Raw genomic sequence first — 13,156 nt, forward strand, 5'->3', positions numbered from 1 at the left:
TCAGATCCAGATTCTAACCACCCAGAGTTTCAGGGTGTTTAGAATATCACCTTCAAAACTTAGATCTGAGTTTGCGCTTTCAACAACCCAAGAGCTCTGGTCAGACTCATCTCTAACTGTAGCTAAGCAACTTAATATTTACATTGGGAGGGGGGGGGGCGGGATTTCCATATTCAAAGCTTTCTTAAAAATGGGACTATTGCATTGAAAACATGAGCTAGAAACTAAGGCCATGCTTCCACTGGTCCTATTCAGACTCAACTCCCATTTAAATTGTGATGCATGTGATGCTCATGAAAGGATTAATGTGTAGAAGGCTACTGCATCCATAGGCAGAAGAATAATACTCCTGTGGGGTTGGGAGAAGTTCAAGAGGAGGGATGATCTGCCAATGAGAGTTTGTTTTGAAGTCGCAATGCTTTTAACATCATAATATGTCAGAATTTTGGCAGAAAATGTTCTTGTGGCATTAGACACCATTGGAAATTTCCCTCTTCTGTTGTCACTTGCAGTTTCTTTTAAGAATAGATGAATTAATTTCCTTTTAATTTCCCTTTTAATATAGTAAGTTGTTTTTCTAATTCACCACCAACTCTCCAATACCAGTACCTCAAACACAACAGACAAAAACAGAAGCTGCCCCATGGATTAATGAAAGATCCAAAACTGGGTCAATGAATCCTAATTTATGGGTAGAAAAGGCCTGTTTTGACCATTTATCCTCTCCTCTTGTACAAATGAGAAGTTGCTTCTTCTAGCCTATGGGCTAATGGAGATCACTGTAATTTATTACTTGTTAGTAGAGCTGGTCGGGAATTTTTCAATTAAACTCTTTTTTTTGGTCAGAAAATGCCAATTCATTAAAACCAATTTTTTTTCCTTAGGAAGCTTTCTCAAGACCAGGATGCAATTGAGAAAAAAAGAGAGAAATTCTCTCCAGAAAAGCCAATATCTTGGTGGGTAGGGCACTTGCCTAGGAAGTGGGAGACTCCGGTTCAAGACCCTGCTCTGAATCAGATGTGGAACGAAAATAGATTTCAAAAGCTCAATTTTTCACGAAACAGACTTCTTGTTTTCTGGCTAACCCTATTTGTTAGCTTATTCACTGATGCAGTACCATGGTCAGCAGTTTTCACAGGACTGCCTTTATTTAAAAAAATTATATATGTATTCACACAATCTCAAAGCCCCTTGCCAACACTGATGTGCAGACTCTTCTAAGGTGAAAAACAGCTGTTTCACCTTACATTAGGCAAATGTACGGCAGGCCAGGGCAAATGTACAACAGCTTCCAGTTATTGCTTACAAATACCAAAGCGTAGCAGAGGCAGCAATTTACTTGAGGACTCATTTCCATTAACAATGAATCATCTCTTTTTTTTATTAGATGAGAAATAGGCAGGCATGCCAAGTCCCAGTGCTCTAGCACATTAGAGAAAACTTCTAATAAAGATGTGTACTTTTCCACTGAAATACTCAGTGAATCTCTTTCCAAAGCAGGTTACTAAGTTATAGAAAATATCCCAGACAATGAATTCCCACTCACCCATGATATGTTAACTGATCAAAATGCCAAAATTATGTTTAAATGAAATTAGAGTTCTGTTTATATTACTATAAAATGTTTCACTCAGTCTTCCTTGGATACTTTGGAGCAGCAATAATGGAAAATGTGATGAGAAGCAAGATTTTGTGCATTTATTCACATGGTTCACTGTTACCTATATCTATATCAGGGTGTTGTCCTGGAACTCCTGATGGTAATATCTGAGTATCTCACTGGCATAGAAAGGTCCTTAGTTGTTGTTGCCATGAAATATGGAATCACAGTCTTAAACAGAGGAGACATTTATTAAAGGAAAAAACCTACTAATTACAGCCAAGCAAATAGGTTTCCCCATACAACTTGAGTTCCATATAGGTATCCTTTGTTTACCAGGGATCACCCTGTCTGGAACTATCTACAGAAACGAAATAAGCTAAATGATGAAGTTCATGTAAACATATGAGCTCTTTTATATATTTTAGTAGTGAATAGTGGTGCCTGCAAAATGAAGAGATACATTTACAGCTGGTTATGTCCAGTGGCAACTAGGGATGAAAACATCACATTTAATAGCATAGTTTTGTTCACTTTCACAATAAAGCTATCCATGCCACCTCAGAGTGGGATCTCATCTGATCTCATAAGCTATACACAGGATTGAGTATAGTTAAAACTTGGATGGGAGACCTCCAGAGAACATGGTGATTTACTGGTGACAGTCATGCCTTTGAGTAAGTATTGCACCAATGCCCTGGTATAAGGAGAAAGTGAACTTTGCTGCTGCAGATACTGTCTTTGGGATGATACCTAAAACTTGAAGTCCTTACCACTCATGGGGGAGTAGTGGCTCTTGAATGAGCACACAGCCCCTTACAAATGAGAGAGACTTTCACTCTTAGCAAACTAAGTAGAGTGAGCTTTGTTAGATGACAGCTGGGGATAATAGAAGGTCTGAGTTCAGTCAGGAATGGTACAAGAAACAGGGAGAACAAAACATCCACCAATTGGAGTACCGTGATTCATTGATGTCTTGGAGCACTGTTCCTTCCATGGATAAGAGACCTGTTATGGTCATGACTGTCAATGTGTGTGATGGTGTTTTTGTAAGTACATGATCAGCCCTACCCCAGAGAAAATATCGACTTCTCCTGTCATGGATGGAGCATAGCTTCCTATGTCTCTGTGCTCTGCCCATTGCAGGGGAGATGGACACCAAGATTTAAATGGTAGCAGTTGGATTAAGCAGAGTGGAACACGTAACTAGAAAAATCTTCACGTGTTGTAAGTAAATTTGGTGGGCTCATGATGGATCTCTCTGTAGCAGGAAACAGCAATGAAGTGCCCTGTGGCCTTTCCTGTCAGGACCTGGGATGTGAAGCCATGAATGGCGTCTTGCAGGGTCAGGCTATGTTTGTGCTATGTGCCTTCCCACCTTTTCCATTGCTCTCTGGGACCACACAAAAGATAGAAAGGAGGGAGTGGTAAGCCATCCAACTGACTTGGATATATATATTCATGAATCACTAATACATGCCTAAGTGTTCTATGAGGGGTGAAATCTACCTGGGAAAATCTACAGCACAGTAATGAAATATGATAATCTGATAATGAGTCCACCATTTGATGGAACAGGTGGGATTTTCAAGATTATCCAATGTTGGCCAAACTTTGCTCCCATTAAAGTAAATTTTGAAAATCCCATTCAACAAGTTCTCCACAGTTTCTCTCAAGTTCTTTTCATGACAGCTGAAATACTTGATTTTCTTCTTTACAACCATGACACCAGACATCATGCTGATGAGACAAAGTGTGGCCTATCCCCATATTATTTTTATTAATTTCTCTGGATGCTGTACTCTTTGGGCATTACAGGTGTTTGGGTGTTCTTGGAAGCCAAGCACTGCCATGTGTTACTGCTATTTGATTTAATAACACACTGCTTCCCATCATTGCTGATGTACTATTATAAAATGTACCGGCTTTTACCTTGCCTGGCTGACTGTTTTCCAAAGTTGCTTGGCTCAGATTATTTCTGGGAATGCTGAGTAAGTTGCTGACTAAAGCTCACATGTACCTCATACAGAGAAGTTGTAGCTTCCCTGTTACCAGATAAATATACATTGCCTCACTAATACATTGTGCCGTAATGTGTAGTGTATCTACAGTCATCACAGTTTTACATCAGTGAGTTCATTGCAACAAGTGTATCCAGTTCCAAATCTTGAAACTCTTGAAGTGGGAGCAAATTCTGCCCCTTTCATGGACATGGAGGGGCCGAAGAGGGATAGAATGAGTGAGATTCTGCTGCATGGGGGCAAGGAAATAAGAGCAGTGCTTGAGGCAGCACATGAGGCCCCTGCCCTGAATGTTGAAAAACATGGCATGCTCCCAGTCCCCCAAAGCAGAGAGGCATTTTGAGGGCAGGGCAGTGTATCCATGTGTTCACCAGCTCTGCTCCTGCTGGCAGGGTAGAGGGTGTTAATGGTTTTGGAGGTACCTGGAAGAGGAGGAGTTATTCTTTCCTTGGACCCCACAGTACTTAGTGGCAGTGACTTCATTGAGACAGATTGTGTGAGTAACACTGACTTCGTGCTCATAGTGACAGTGCAAGAGCTCACAATCTGCTCATAACTGAAATCAGCAAGAATTTTAGATGAGGTAGAGTTTTAGATCTATTCTATATTGTGGGAGTGGGGGGGAGCAAGAACAGGGTACTTATCTTAAATGGTATGTAGATATAGTTAAAAGAATTCTTTAAAGAACCCTTACAGTGCTAATAAAAATGACATCACAGAACAGTGACTTATAAAATATTTTGCTAGACAGAATTTTTCCTGTATTGTTTTTTTTAAAATGAATCCTAGGACTTTAAAACAAAGTGTAAGCAATGGCACAATTAATGCAAAGACTTCCTTTAACCCTGCTCTATCTCATCTCTGTACAAATTAGCATAGATGCCACCCTCCATAGAAGACTCTGTGTGATATATGGTTACTCTGTTCCTTGACCTTCCAACTGTGCTGTGCTATGTTGCATAATAAATAGAACAACCTCAACTGAAAAATACAGGACTTCTTTATAACATTCTAAATGCTCTGTTGTCAAGGACTATATTTAAACTAAATATAAATATGCTGTATTTGCTATTACAGTTCCTTCTTTTGGAGACCCTGGGAATCTTTTCCTTTCTTTCAGGCAGTATGATTTCAGTAAGTATGCCAATTAAGAAAATAAAGGTGATCACTATAGTGCTTCATTGTATCAATTAATCATCTGGGCAGGTCACAAAGGACTCGAACATCACCATGCAATTGGCCAGATCTCTTATGGAGGTTGGTGTGTTGAGGATGCTGTTGCACTCAGCTTTCCCCTATTTCAGTGAACTGCGAAGTGTCCAAAAAAAGTAGCAACCTTCTGCTATACAAATTGCTCGTCAAAACAAATTTCTAACAATCCATATACTGACACTTCATCTCATCTAAAGAAGATTCTGCTCTGTGGCTGTAACAATTCTGTAGCCTTACCAAAAGCATTGAAAACTCCTCCTCAACCATTTCTTCTGTACAGGCAAGCAGCTCTCATCATTCCTTGAACTCACTCTGTGCTTTCTCTCAGATAGGGTTACCATATTTTAAAAAAACAAAAAGAGGACACTCCACGGGACCCCGGCCCCACTCCTGCCCCACCCCAACCCCAACCCCGCCCCTTCCCCAAAGTCCCCGCCCCCTCCCCTGAACGCTCCTCCCCCTCCCCTGCTTCCCGTGAATCAAATGTTCATGGGAAGCCTGAAACAGGCAGGCAGCAGGTAGGCTGGGGCTGGGGCGGGAGCGGTGACGGGAGGGGGGGCGCGAGGAGGCGCGGCCCAGTCCAGCCCCCCTGGCTGAGCGGCTTTGGCCCTGGCATCTCCAGCCCGGCTCGACTCGGGCCCTGGGGCACTGGCCCCAGTTCCGGCAGAGCAGCTCCAGCCCGCCCAGGCGGCTCCGGCCCCAGCGACTCCAGCTCGGCTTGGGCCCTGGGGCACCAGCCCCGGCCGACCGGTGCCAGCCGGCAGCCGAGCACCCTCAACCCCGGTCCCAGTTGCTCCGGCCCGGCTCGGGCCCCGGTTCCGGCTGAGCACCCTCAACCCCGGTCCCAGTGGCTCCGGCCCGGCTCGGGTCCCAGTTCCGGCTGAGCGGTGCTGGCCGGCGGCCGAGCACCCCCAACCCTGGTCCCAGTGGCTCTGTCCCGGCTCAGCTTGGGCCCCGGTTCCGGCCGAGCAGCTCCGGCCCGGCCCCGGCCCTGGCCCTGGGCGAGCAGCGCTGGCGAGCAACCCCGGCCCCAGCGGCTCCAGCCCGGCTCGTCTCAGGGCCTGGTTCCAGCCGAGTGGCGCTGGCTGGCGGCCGAGCACTGCTGGCCCCAGCGGCTCCGGCTCTGGCCCCAGTGGCTCCAGCCCGGATCCAAGCCCCACCATCCCTCCCTATTTTCCCGGACGTGCCCGGCTTTTTGGAATTTCCTCCCGGACGGGGATTTGAGGACCAAAAAGCCGGACATGTCCGGGAAAATCCAGACGTATGGTAACCGTACTCTCATAAAAAAAATTACATAACATACTTTAAAATAAACTTTAGGCCACCTTGTCAACAGTGTAGAACAATTTAGGATTTTAACCCAGGGTGTAGAGTTCAGCTCACCAGTGGCAACTCATGTTTTATGCATTATCTTGACAAGTGCAGATCTTATGGCCCTTGACCTTCATGGGGAAGTCTCATTGACCCTGCAATGGTTTCTATTATTGAATGTAGGAGATGAAATTAGTGAAAAGTCACATTTCAGAAGAGCTGGATTCACCAGAAATAGAAGCTGAATAAATTGGCTCACCTAGATCAATTCCTCCAGATTGCAAAGCTAAAATCATTTGAAATGACCAAACAGTTTAGAAAGGTCAGGTTTCCACAAATATCTCCAGTTGAAACCCCCTTCCTCACACTTCACAACCCAAGAAGCTGAGAAATTAACCAATGTCTAAATCTGAGAACAAATTGAAAAGACTTAGACAAGCAGAACTATTTACCAGAGCACAAGGCCACTTCCCCTGATGCAGGCCATCTTCCTACTCATATAAAATGAGGTCATGCCAACTTCTGCATTTAGTCTAGTACACTGGTTTGGGTGCTTGCTCTGTGTGCAAATGATTAATTGCATCAAACCCAGTTCCTCAAGTGAGTAACTCTGGGCATTTAAGCCTGATTCTGATGTAACTTACACTAGTGTAACTCCATTGGTTTCCACAGAGCAACTCCAGATACACCCTGGTGTGTGAGTTAAGAATTTCCCTGTTCACATTATTTATCTGTATCATTTTATGCATACTCTGTGGACCTTCCAATATGCAGCCCCTTGAAACACAAATAAATGGTTGTAAAATGGAAGCATGTATTTTGAAACCGCATAACAAGTCTATGAAACTGCATCCAGTCTATGACTGTTCAAGTGGCACTAACCCAATCTCCATGGAATTAACACATTTCAGCTGAGAACCTCAGTGCGGTGAAAAAGTTCTTATGTTGCACTTTGGTAACAGCTTTGACATTGGGTAGGATCAAATCAGTGGCCTTAAAGACAGGATGAGCTCTCATACTTGATTGCCCTTTATTTAAAGCAGCCATGTTAGTTAATATTAAAATGGTAAGGACTTGGACAAGCTACCCTATATTGTAGCAATGGATTTAAACATAATCAATTCCTCCCTTTTTCCACCTCACTTCCTCCCTCCCAGGAATAAAATCCCACCCAAAGTAATAAACTGGAGCAATTAAACACTCCAGCTGTACACTCCTCCTCTCCCTCAGTGATTCCAGGTCATGGTGATTTATTTTAAATCAAAATAATTTTGAACTTCCTCTTATCCCCAGCTGTAGAGTCCTACCCTGATTGCCAATTAACAGTCTGATCTGAAATAAACAAAATGACCTTCCTTCAACAGCTGCAGAGGCTTTCATGCAAAATTCTATATACACCTCTACCTCGATATAATGCTGTCCTCGGGAGCCAAAAAATCTTACCGTGTTATAGGTGAAACCGCATTATATCGAACTTGCTTTGATCCACTGGAGTGTGCAGCCCCCCCCCCCCCTGGAGCACTGCTTTACCACATTATATCAGAATTTGTGTTCTATCGGGTCACGTTATGTCGGGGGAGAGGTGTATGTGTGGTCTTGATCTGTGATAGTCTGTTTTTCTGTGAGATTGGCTGAGTTCTTCTTCCTATCTTAGATTTTTATGTAGGCTCTAAGTCTTCTATTATGTGTATAACGGTCCCAGCAGCTCATAAAGAAATTTACAGAATAATTAGAAGTTTGGTAGGCTCTAGTAATTGGGTTTGCTTTAAGGTTGGTTTGGGCTAGTGGTTAAAACATGGAACTCCTAGGCTATATTCTTGATTCTGGCATTGACTCATTATGTGACCTAGAGCAAGACGTTTAAGGTAGGGCACCAAACAAAGACTCTTCTGCCACTGGTTTGCTGGGTGAACTTGGGCAAGTCACTTCCCTTTGCTGTGCCTTAGTTTCCCTGTTTGTAAAATAGAGCTAATGATACTGATCACCTGAAAAGTGCTAGAAAAGAGTTAGGTAGTTTTATTATGTGCCTCTGTTTCCCAATTTTTCAAATGGGAATAATACTCACCTACCTCACAGGGTCATTATGAGCTGAATATTTCTCAACATCTTTGAAGCCCTTGAGTGAAAGGTGTTGCAGAAGTGTAAACTATTAGTATTGTCATTACGACATACATCATTCTTTACGGCTGGAATTTGCAAAGGAGCCTAGGGGGGTTAGGCACCCAGTCCCCATTAAAATTCAATAGCAATTGTACGCCTAACTCCCATAGGCTCTTTTTGAAGGTCACTGCCTAGGAATTTTCTTATACCAAATTGTATTTAATGCAAGGCATCAAGAGAGAAGAAATGAGAGAGAGGTCTTTTCTATATACACACAAGGTGCATTGGTTTAACTAAAGGTGTGATGCCAAACTGATTTAGTTAAATTGGTGAAGTTTTAGATGTGGGTATTCATACATTGGTTTAAACCTACTTAATGTGAGTTTAGCTTGCACCTGCTAAATAACAGAGAGAGGGAGATGGAAATACTAAATAAGGATAAGAGAAAATCAGCCATGAATTTGTTCTCTCAATGAGCTCCAACTGTTCTCAGCTCTGTCTTTGGGGTTTTTGCGTCATAGAATCATAGAATATCAGGGTTGGAAGGGATCTCAGGAGGTCATCAAGTCCAACCCCCTGCTCAAAGCAGGACCAATTCCCAACTAAATCATCCCAGCCAGGGCTTTGTCAAGCCTGACCTTAAAAACCTCTAAGGAAGGAGATTCCACCACCTCCCTAGGTAACCCATTCCAGTGCTTCACTAGCTTCCTAGTGAAAAGGTTTTTCCTAATATCCAACCTAAACCTCCCCACTGCAACTTGAGACTGATACTCCTGCAACTTGAGACCGATACTCCTTGTTCTGTCATCTGGTACCACTGAGAACAGTCTAGATCCATCCTCTTTGGAACTCCCTTTCAGGTAGTTGAAAGCAGCTATCAAATCCCCCCTCATTCTTCTCTTCTGCAGACTAAACAATCCCAGTTCCCTCAGTCTTTCCTCATAAGTCATGTGCTCCAGCCCCCTAATTGTTTTTGTTGCCCTCCACTCGACTCTTCCCAATTTTTCCACGTCCTTCTTGTAGTGTGGGGCCCAAAACTGGACACAGTACTCCAGATGAAGCCTCACCAATGTTGAATAGAGGGGAATGATTATGTCCCTTGATCTGCTGGCAGTGCCCCTACTTATACAGCCCAAAATGCCATTAGCCTTCTTGGCAACAAGGGCACACTGTCGACTCATATCCAGCTTCTCATCCACTGTAACTCCTAGGTCCTTTTCTGCAGAACTGCTGCCTAGCCATTCGGTCCCTAGTCTGTAGCAGTGCATGGGATTCTTCCCTCCTAAATGCAGGACTCTGTGTCTGTGGTTTTGTCCCCCCCCCCCACTTCATTCAGCAATTTGAGAATTCTAAAGCAAATTAGGAAAAGAGCTTACAATAATCATAATTAAACATGAGACGATGAGGAACTCCTTAATTCCCTTGGAATTAGACAAAAAAATGAAGAAAACAGACTAATTTCCTGAAGATTTTTTCCATCAGTCCACCTAACCTCTGCTAATCTGCCTCCTATTCCCATACGCTGTCCTCCTGCAGCTAGCACATCTGCAGATGTATGCTATTACTCTCAAGTGTTAGAGCTCAGTGCACCTTCAGCTGCTGCTTCTACTCTAGCTTGCCCAACTTAACGAGCTCCACCTGCAGAAGGCTAATAATAAGCAGGTTGCCATAACTTTTCAAGGAAACTGCAGCAAATATCTTAATGCAACTGTCAGTCTACACACGTACTGTAGGCGCGCGCTCACTCCCACTCTCTCATAGCCCGAAGCTTAAAAGCACTGTTCTTTGCCAAGGAAGAGGCAGCTATCTTCAATCTGGCATCTGAAAATGACAAAGAGATCTATCAAACAGAATTAGGAGTACAGATCCTTCCTGTTCTGTTTAGCTTTGTAATTCAATATGAGTCAAACCAGAGGCCTGGCCTGGGGAAAGGCACTTCTTCAAATCTAATGAAGTGCCCCAGCTCCATTTTACCATCATGCAAACATTAACATATAAACTTCCTATATATAAAACAAGATATAAGGGCATATTGTACACAAAAGGAGAAATTTATCAACTATTTTGAACTTTTGAGGGGCTGCTTCTAATAGACTGTACTTACTAGGTACGATGATACAGTTTCACAATCAGCTTTCTGTTGTTGTTTTCTATCCACTCCAGAAATCTTAATAGAATTTCTGCCCTGTGCTTAGGAATAGTCTTGAAATGTGATTTATTAAGTTTCACAGAGAGTCTCAGGTTGTTCTGGGATGTCTACAATAAAAGGGGTTTCAAAAGTTTATTTACAGTTTTATTCATTTTTTTTGGCCTCTTTATATTACTTCACTTATGTCACCCACCCAATCCATCCTATAGCAGCTGAATGTAGCATGTGAAAAGACTGCTCTGAGATTCTGCTTCTCTCTCTTCTTTGAGGCATAGCCTGTTTGTGTAAGAACAATGGCAACAGAACTATGCCGATTTTACATCGGCGGAGGATCTAACCCTATCTGTCCAGAGGAAGAATTAAAAGCCCCCACCTCACCACAGCACATTTTCCTACCACTTCTTGTTCATCACCTGTCTGGAAAATTTGCTGTAATCATTTGTTCTACAGCAGATTTCAATCCTGGCGTGGTCAATATGATTCAGAATGAGCTTATACTAGACATTTGAAACAGTTTCAAGAGTCTTTTGAGACTAAAGGACATGTTTTAGCAGCAATCTTGGTGGCAAAGAGCACCCCAACAGGTGCTTATCAGATGCTTCCTTAACCAGGCCCCTGAGATAATCATGACAAGGACATATTTTCATCTGACCTCGGTTATTTTACTTGTTACTGTCTCTTGTCCTCCCATCCACCCTTGTTTGTCTGTTGTGTCCTGTCTGACACCTACCTTTTAAGTTCTCTGGCAGGAACTGTCCTGGTCACTGATCTATATAGTCCTTAGCACAATGAACCCTGATCTTCTATTTGGGTTCCTATGTGCTGCTAGTAGTAGTAATAATTAATAAATAAATTCTTCCCAAGGACGTGTCTCAGCTTTTGCAAACTCTGGAATGAGATGGAGTTTGTTGTCCAGGGAAGTCTTGACAGTTAAAAGAGCAGTCTCTGAAAGCAAGAACTTTTATTTGTTTACATTTCAGGATCCCAAACCTGCAGAAAGCACAAGGACAGAAATAGAGAGGCCCAAGCATAGACTATTTCTTTCTCTGGACACATGCAGAGGGTAAAACTTCCTACCATGGCAAGGGTGGCTTGTCTCTTTGTTTGCTAAGCAGCTGAATTCTATAGTGTGGTAGAAAAAGATGGATGTATAAAGAGCTACTGAAAGAGATGCAGCCAGGGCCGGCTCCAGGCACCAGCCCACCAAGCATGTGGTTGGGGCGGCGCCTGGAGGGGGGGCGGTGCGGCGGGGTGCTCCAGCCCGAGAGTGGGGCCGCGACTGGGCTCGCCACCCTCCCCCCGGCGCTCCGGCCAGTCGGGGAGAGCGGGGCCCCGGCCGGGCTCGCCGCCCTCCTCCCGGTGCTCCGGCCGGTCGGGGAGAGCGGAGAGCCGCGGCGGGCTCGCCGCCCTCCCCCCAGCGCTCTGGTCGCCGGGGGCTCTCCGCCCTCCCCCCGGTGCTCTGGGGGGGGGGGGGGGGGCGGTGGTGGGTGGTGGGTGGCTTTTCTGCCTAGGGCGGCAAAAAAGCCAGAGCCGGCCCTGGATGCAGCAATGGATTCCTTGAAAGAAATCCCCTTAAATGTTCTCTCAAATAATTTTGCAAATGATCATATAAACAAGCAGTCATTTGGCCTATTGATAGAACAGCTTTTCTATTTGCTGTTGCACATTCCTAATATACCCATCATTTTGTTGTATGCTTCTTCTCCAGAATCAAATAGAGACTCAAATCCCACAGGTAGATTTGAAAAAACCCAAATTTTGAGAAGGCTCAGATTCAGATACAAACTTTGCAACTAAAGCCCATCTCTACCCAAATTAAGCTCAAGATGCATTAAATGGGGCACATATTCCATTAGTTATTTTAACTTCTGATTGCCAATTTCTAAAATCCCTGGGCAATATTTAAATGGAAATTTCCATTTTGAAAGGAGCCAGACAGTGGACAACAGCAGAAGTAGTAAATAGCAGCATATTAACACATCCATGCAGTGCAGACCTTTCGTGTTGATGTTGTTCACGTGGTAACTGGATTTTCTCTTGTAACATAAGAACTAGTGAAAAGTCTTTATGCACAACTAAGGTTGTGAATTACCCAATTTCTTTAACTGCTGTTAGAAAGCACAAATAGCAATGAAGTATTGTGCATTGTCTGTGTCTGATGTGGGGCAAATTCTGAGACTCTGCCTGCGTGCCTATAAGCTTTTAGCCTCGTAATTTCCCAGTAATTCAAGAGCTGGCAGCAGTGTGGAGCTGCAGCAACATGGTACTCTTATCAGTTGAATGACTCTGGCATAGGCAGCAGGCCAGCGAAGGCCAACTGCATTGCGAAAGTGACCTGATTACTCTTCTGAATGGGAAACACCAGCCTGCTCTTCCTATACAGATTATTAGCATGTGCTGCTGTGATATACAAAACACTCCACATTCTTTCTTATCACTATCTTACATGCTACATATTCTTCTTCAGACACATGCCAGGTAGCCACCCAGAAGCGTGGGTGCACTCTGTAATGCACTGAATTTCTGTCGGATTCATTTGCACAGTCCTCCTGACTAGCCTATCTCTTGTATCTGTCAACCTGTTTCCAATTTGCAAACCATAATGGAAAGAGATCTGAACACTGTTTAAGCCTTTTTCCCCCTGTGTAAACCTGTTTTCCTACTGGGAAGGAAATGTTAGTGATGAAGTCATGTCCTAGAACTTGCTACTCATGGGTCAGAGTTGATTCTTACTGGCTATATAAATCCAGAGTAGTTTTAATT

General features: G+C 43.7%; 1 long non-coding RNA gene across 1 annotated transcript in view; it reads left to right on the forward strand.

Moving 5' to 3' along the window:
• Positions 1–4,460, forward strand: part of LOC135972931 (uncharacterized) — a 112,794-nt gene extending 108,334 nt beyond the window's left edge. The window contains exon 4 of the long non-coding RNA XR_010589549.1: positions 885–4,460. This is a non-coding gene — a long non-coding RNA (uncharacterized LOC135972931). The remainder of the gene's footprint in view (positions 1–884) is intronic.
• The last annotated feature ends 8,696 nt before the right edge of the window (positions 4,461–13,156 follow it).

This window comes from Chrysemys picta, chromosome 7 (genome assembly GCF_011386835.1).
Source record: "Chrysemys picta bellii isolate R12L10 chromosome 7, ASM1138683v2, whole genome shotgun sequence".
In the NCBI taxonomy this organism is placed as follows: domain Eukaryota; kingdom Metazoa; phylum Chordata; order Testudines; family Emydidae; genus Chrysemys; species Chrysemys picta.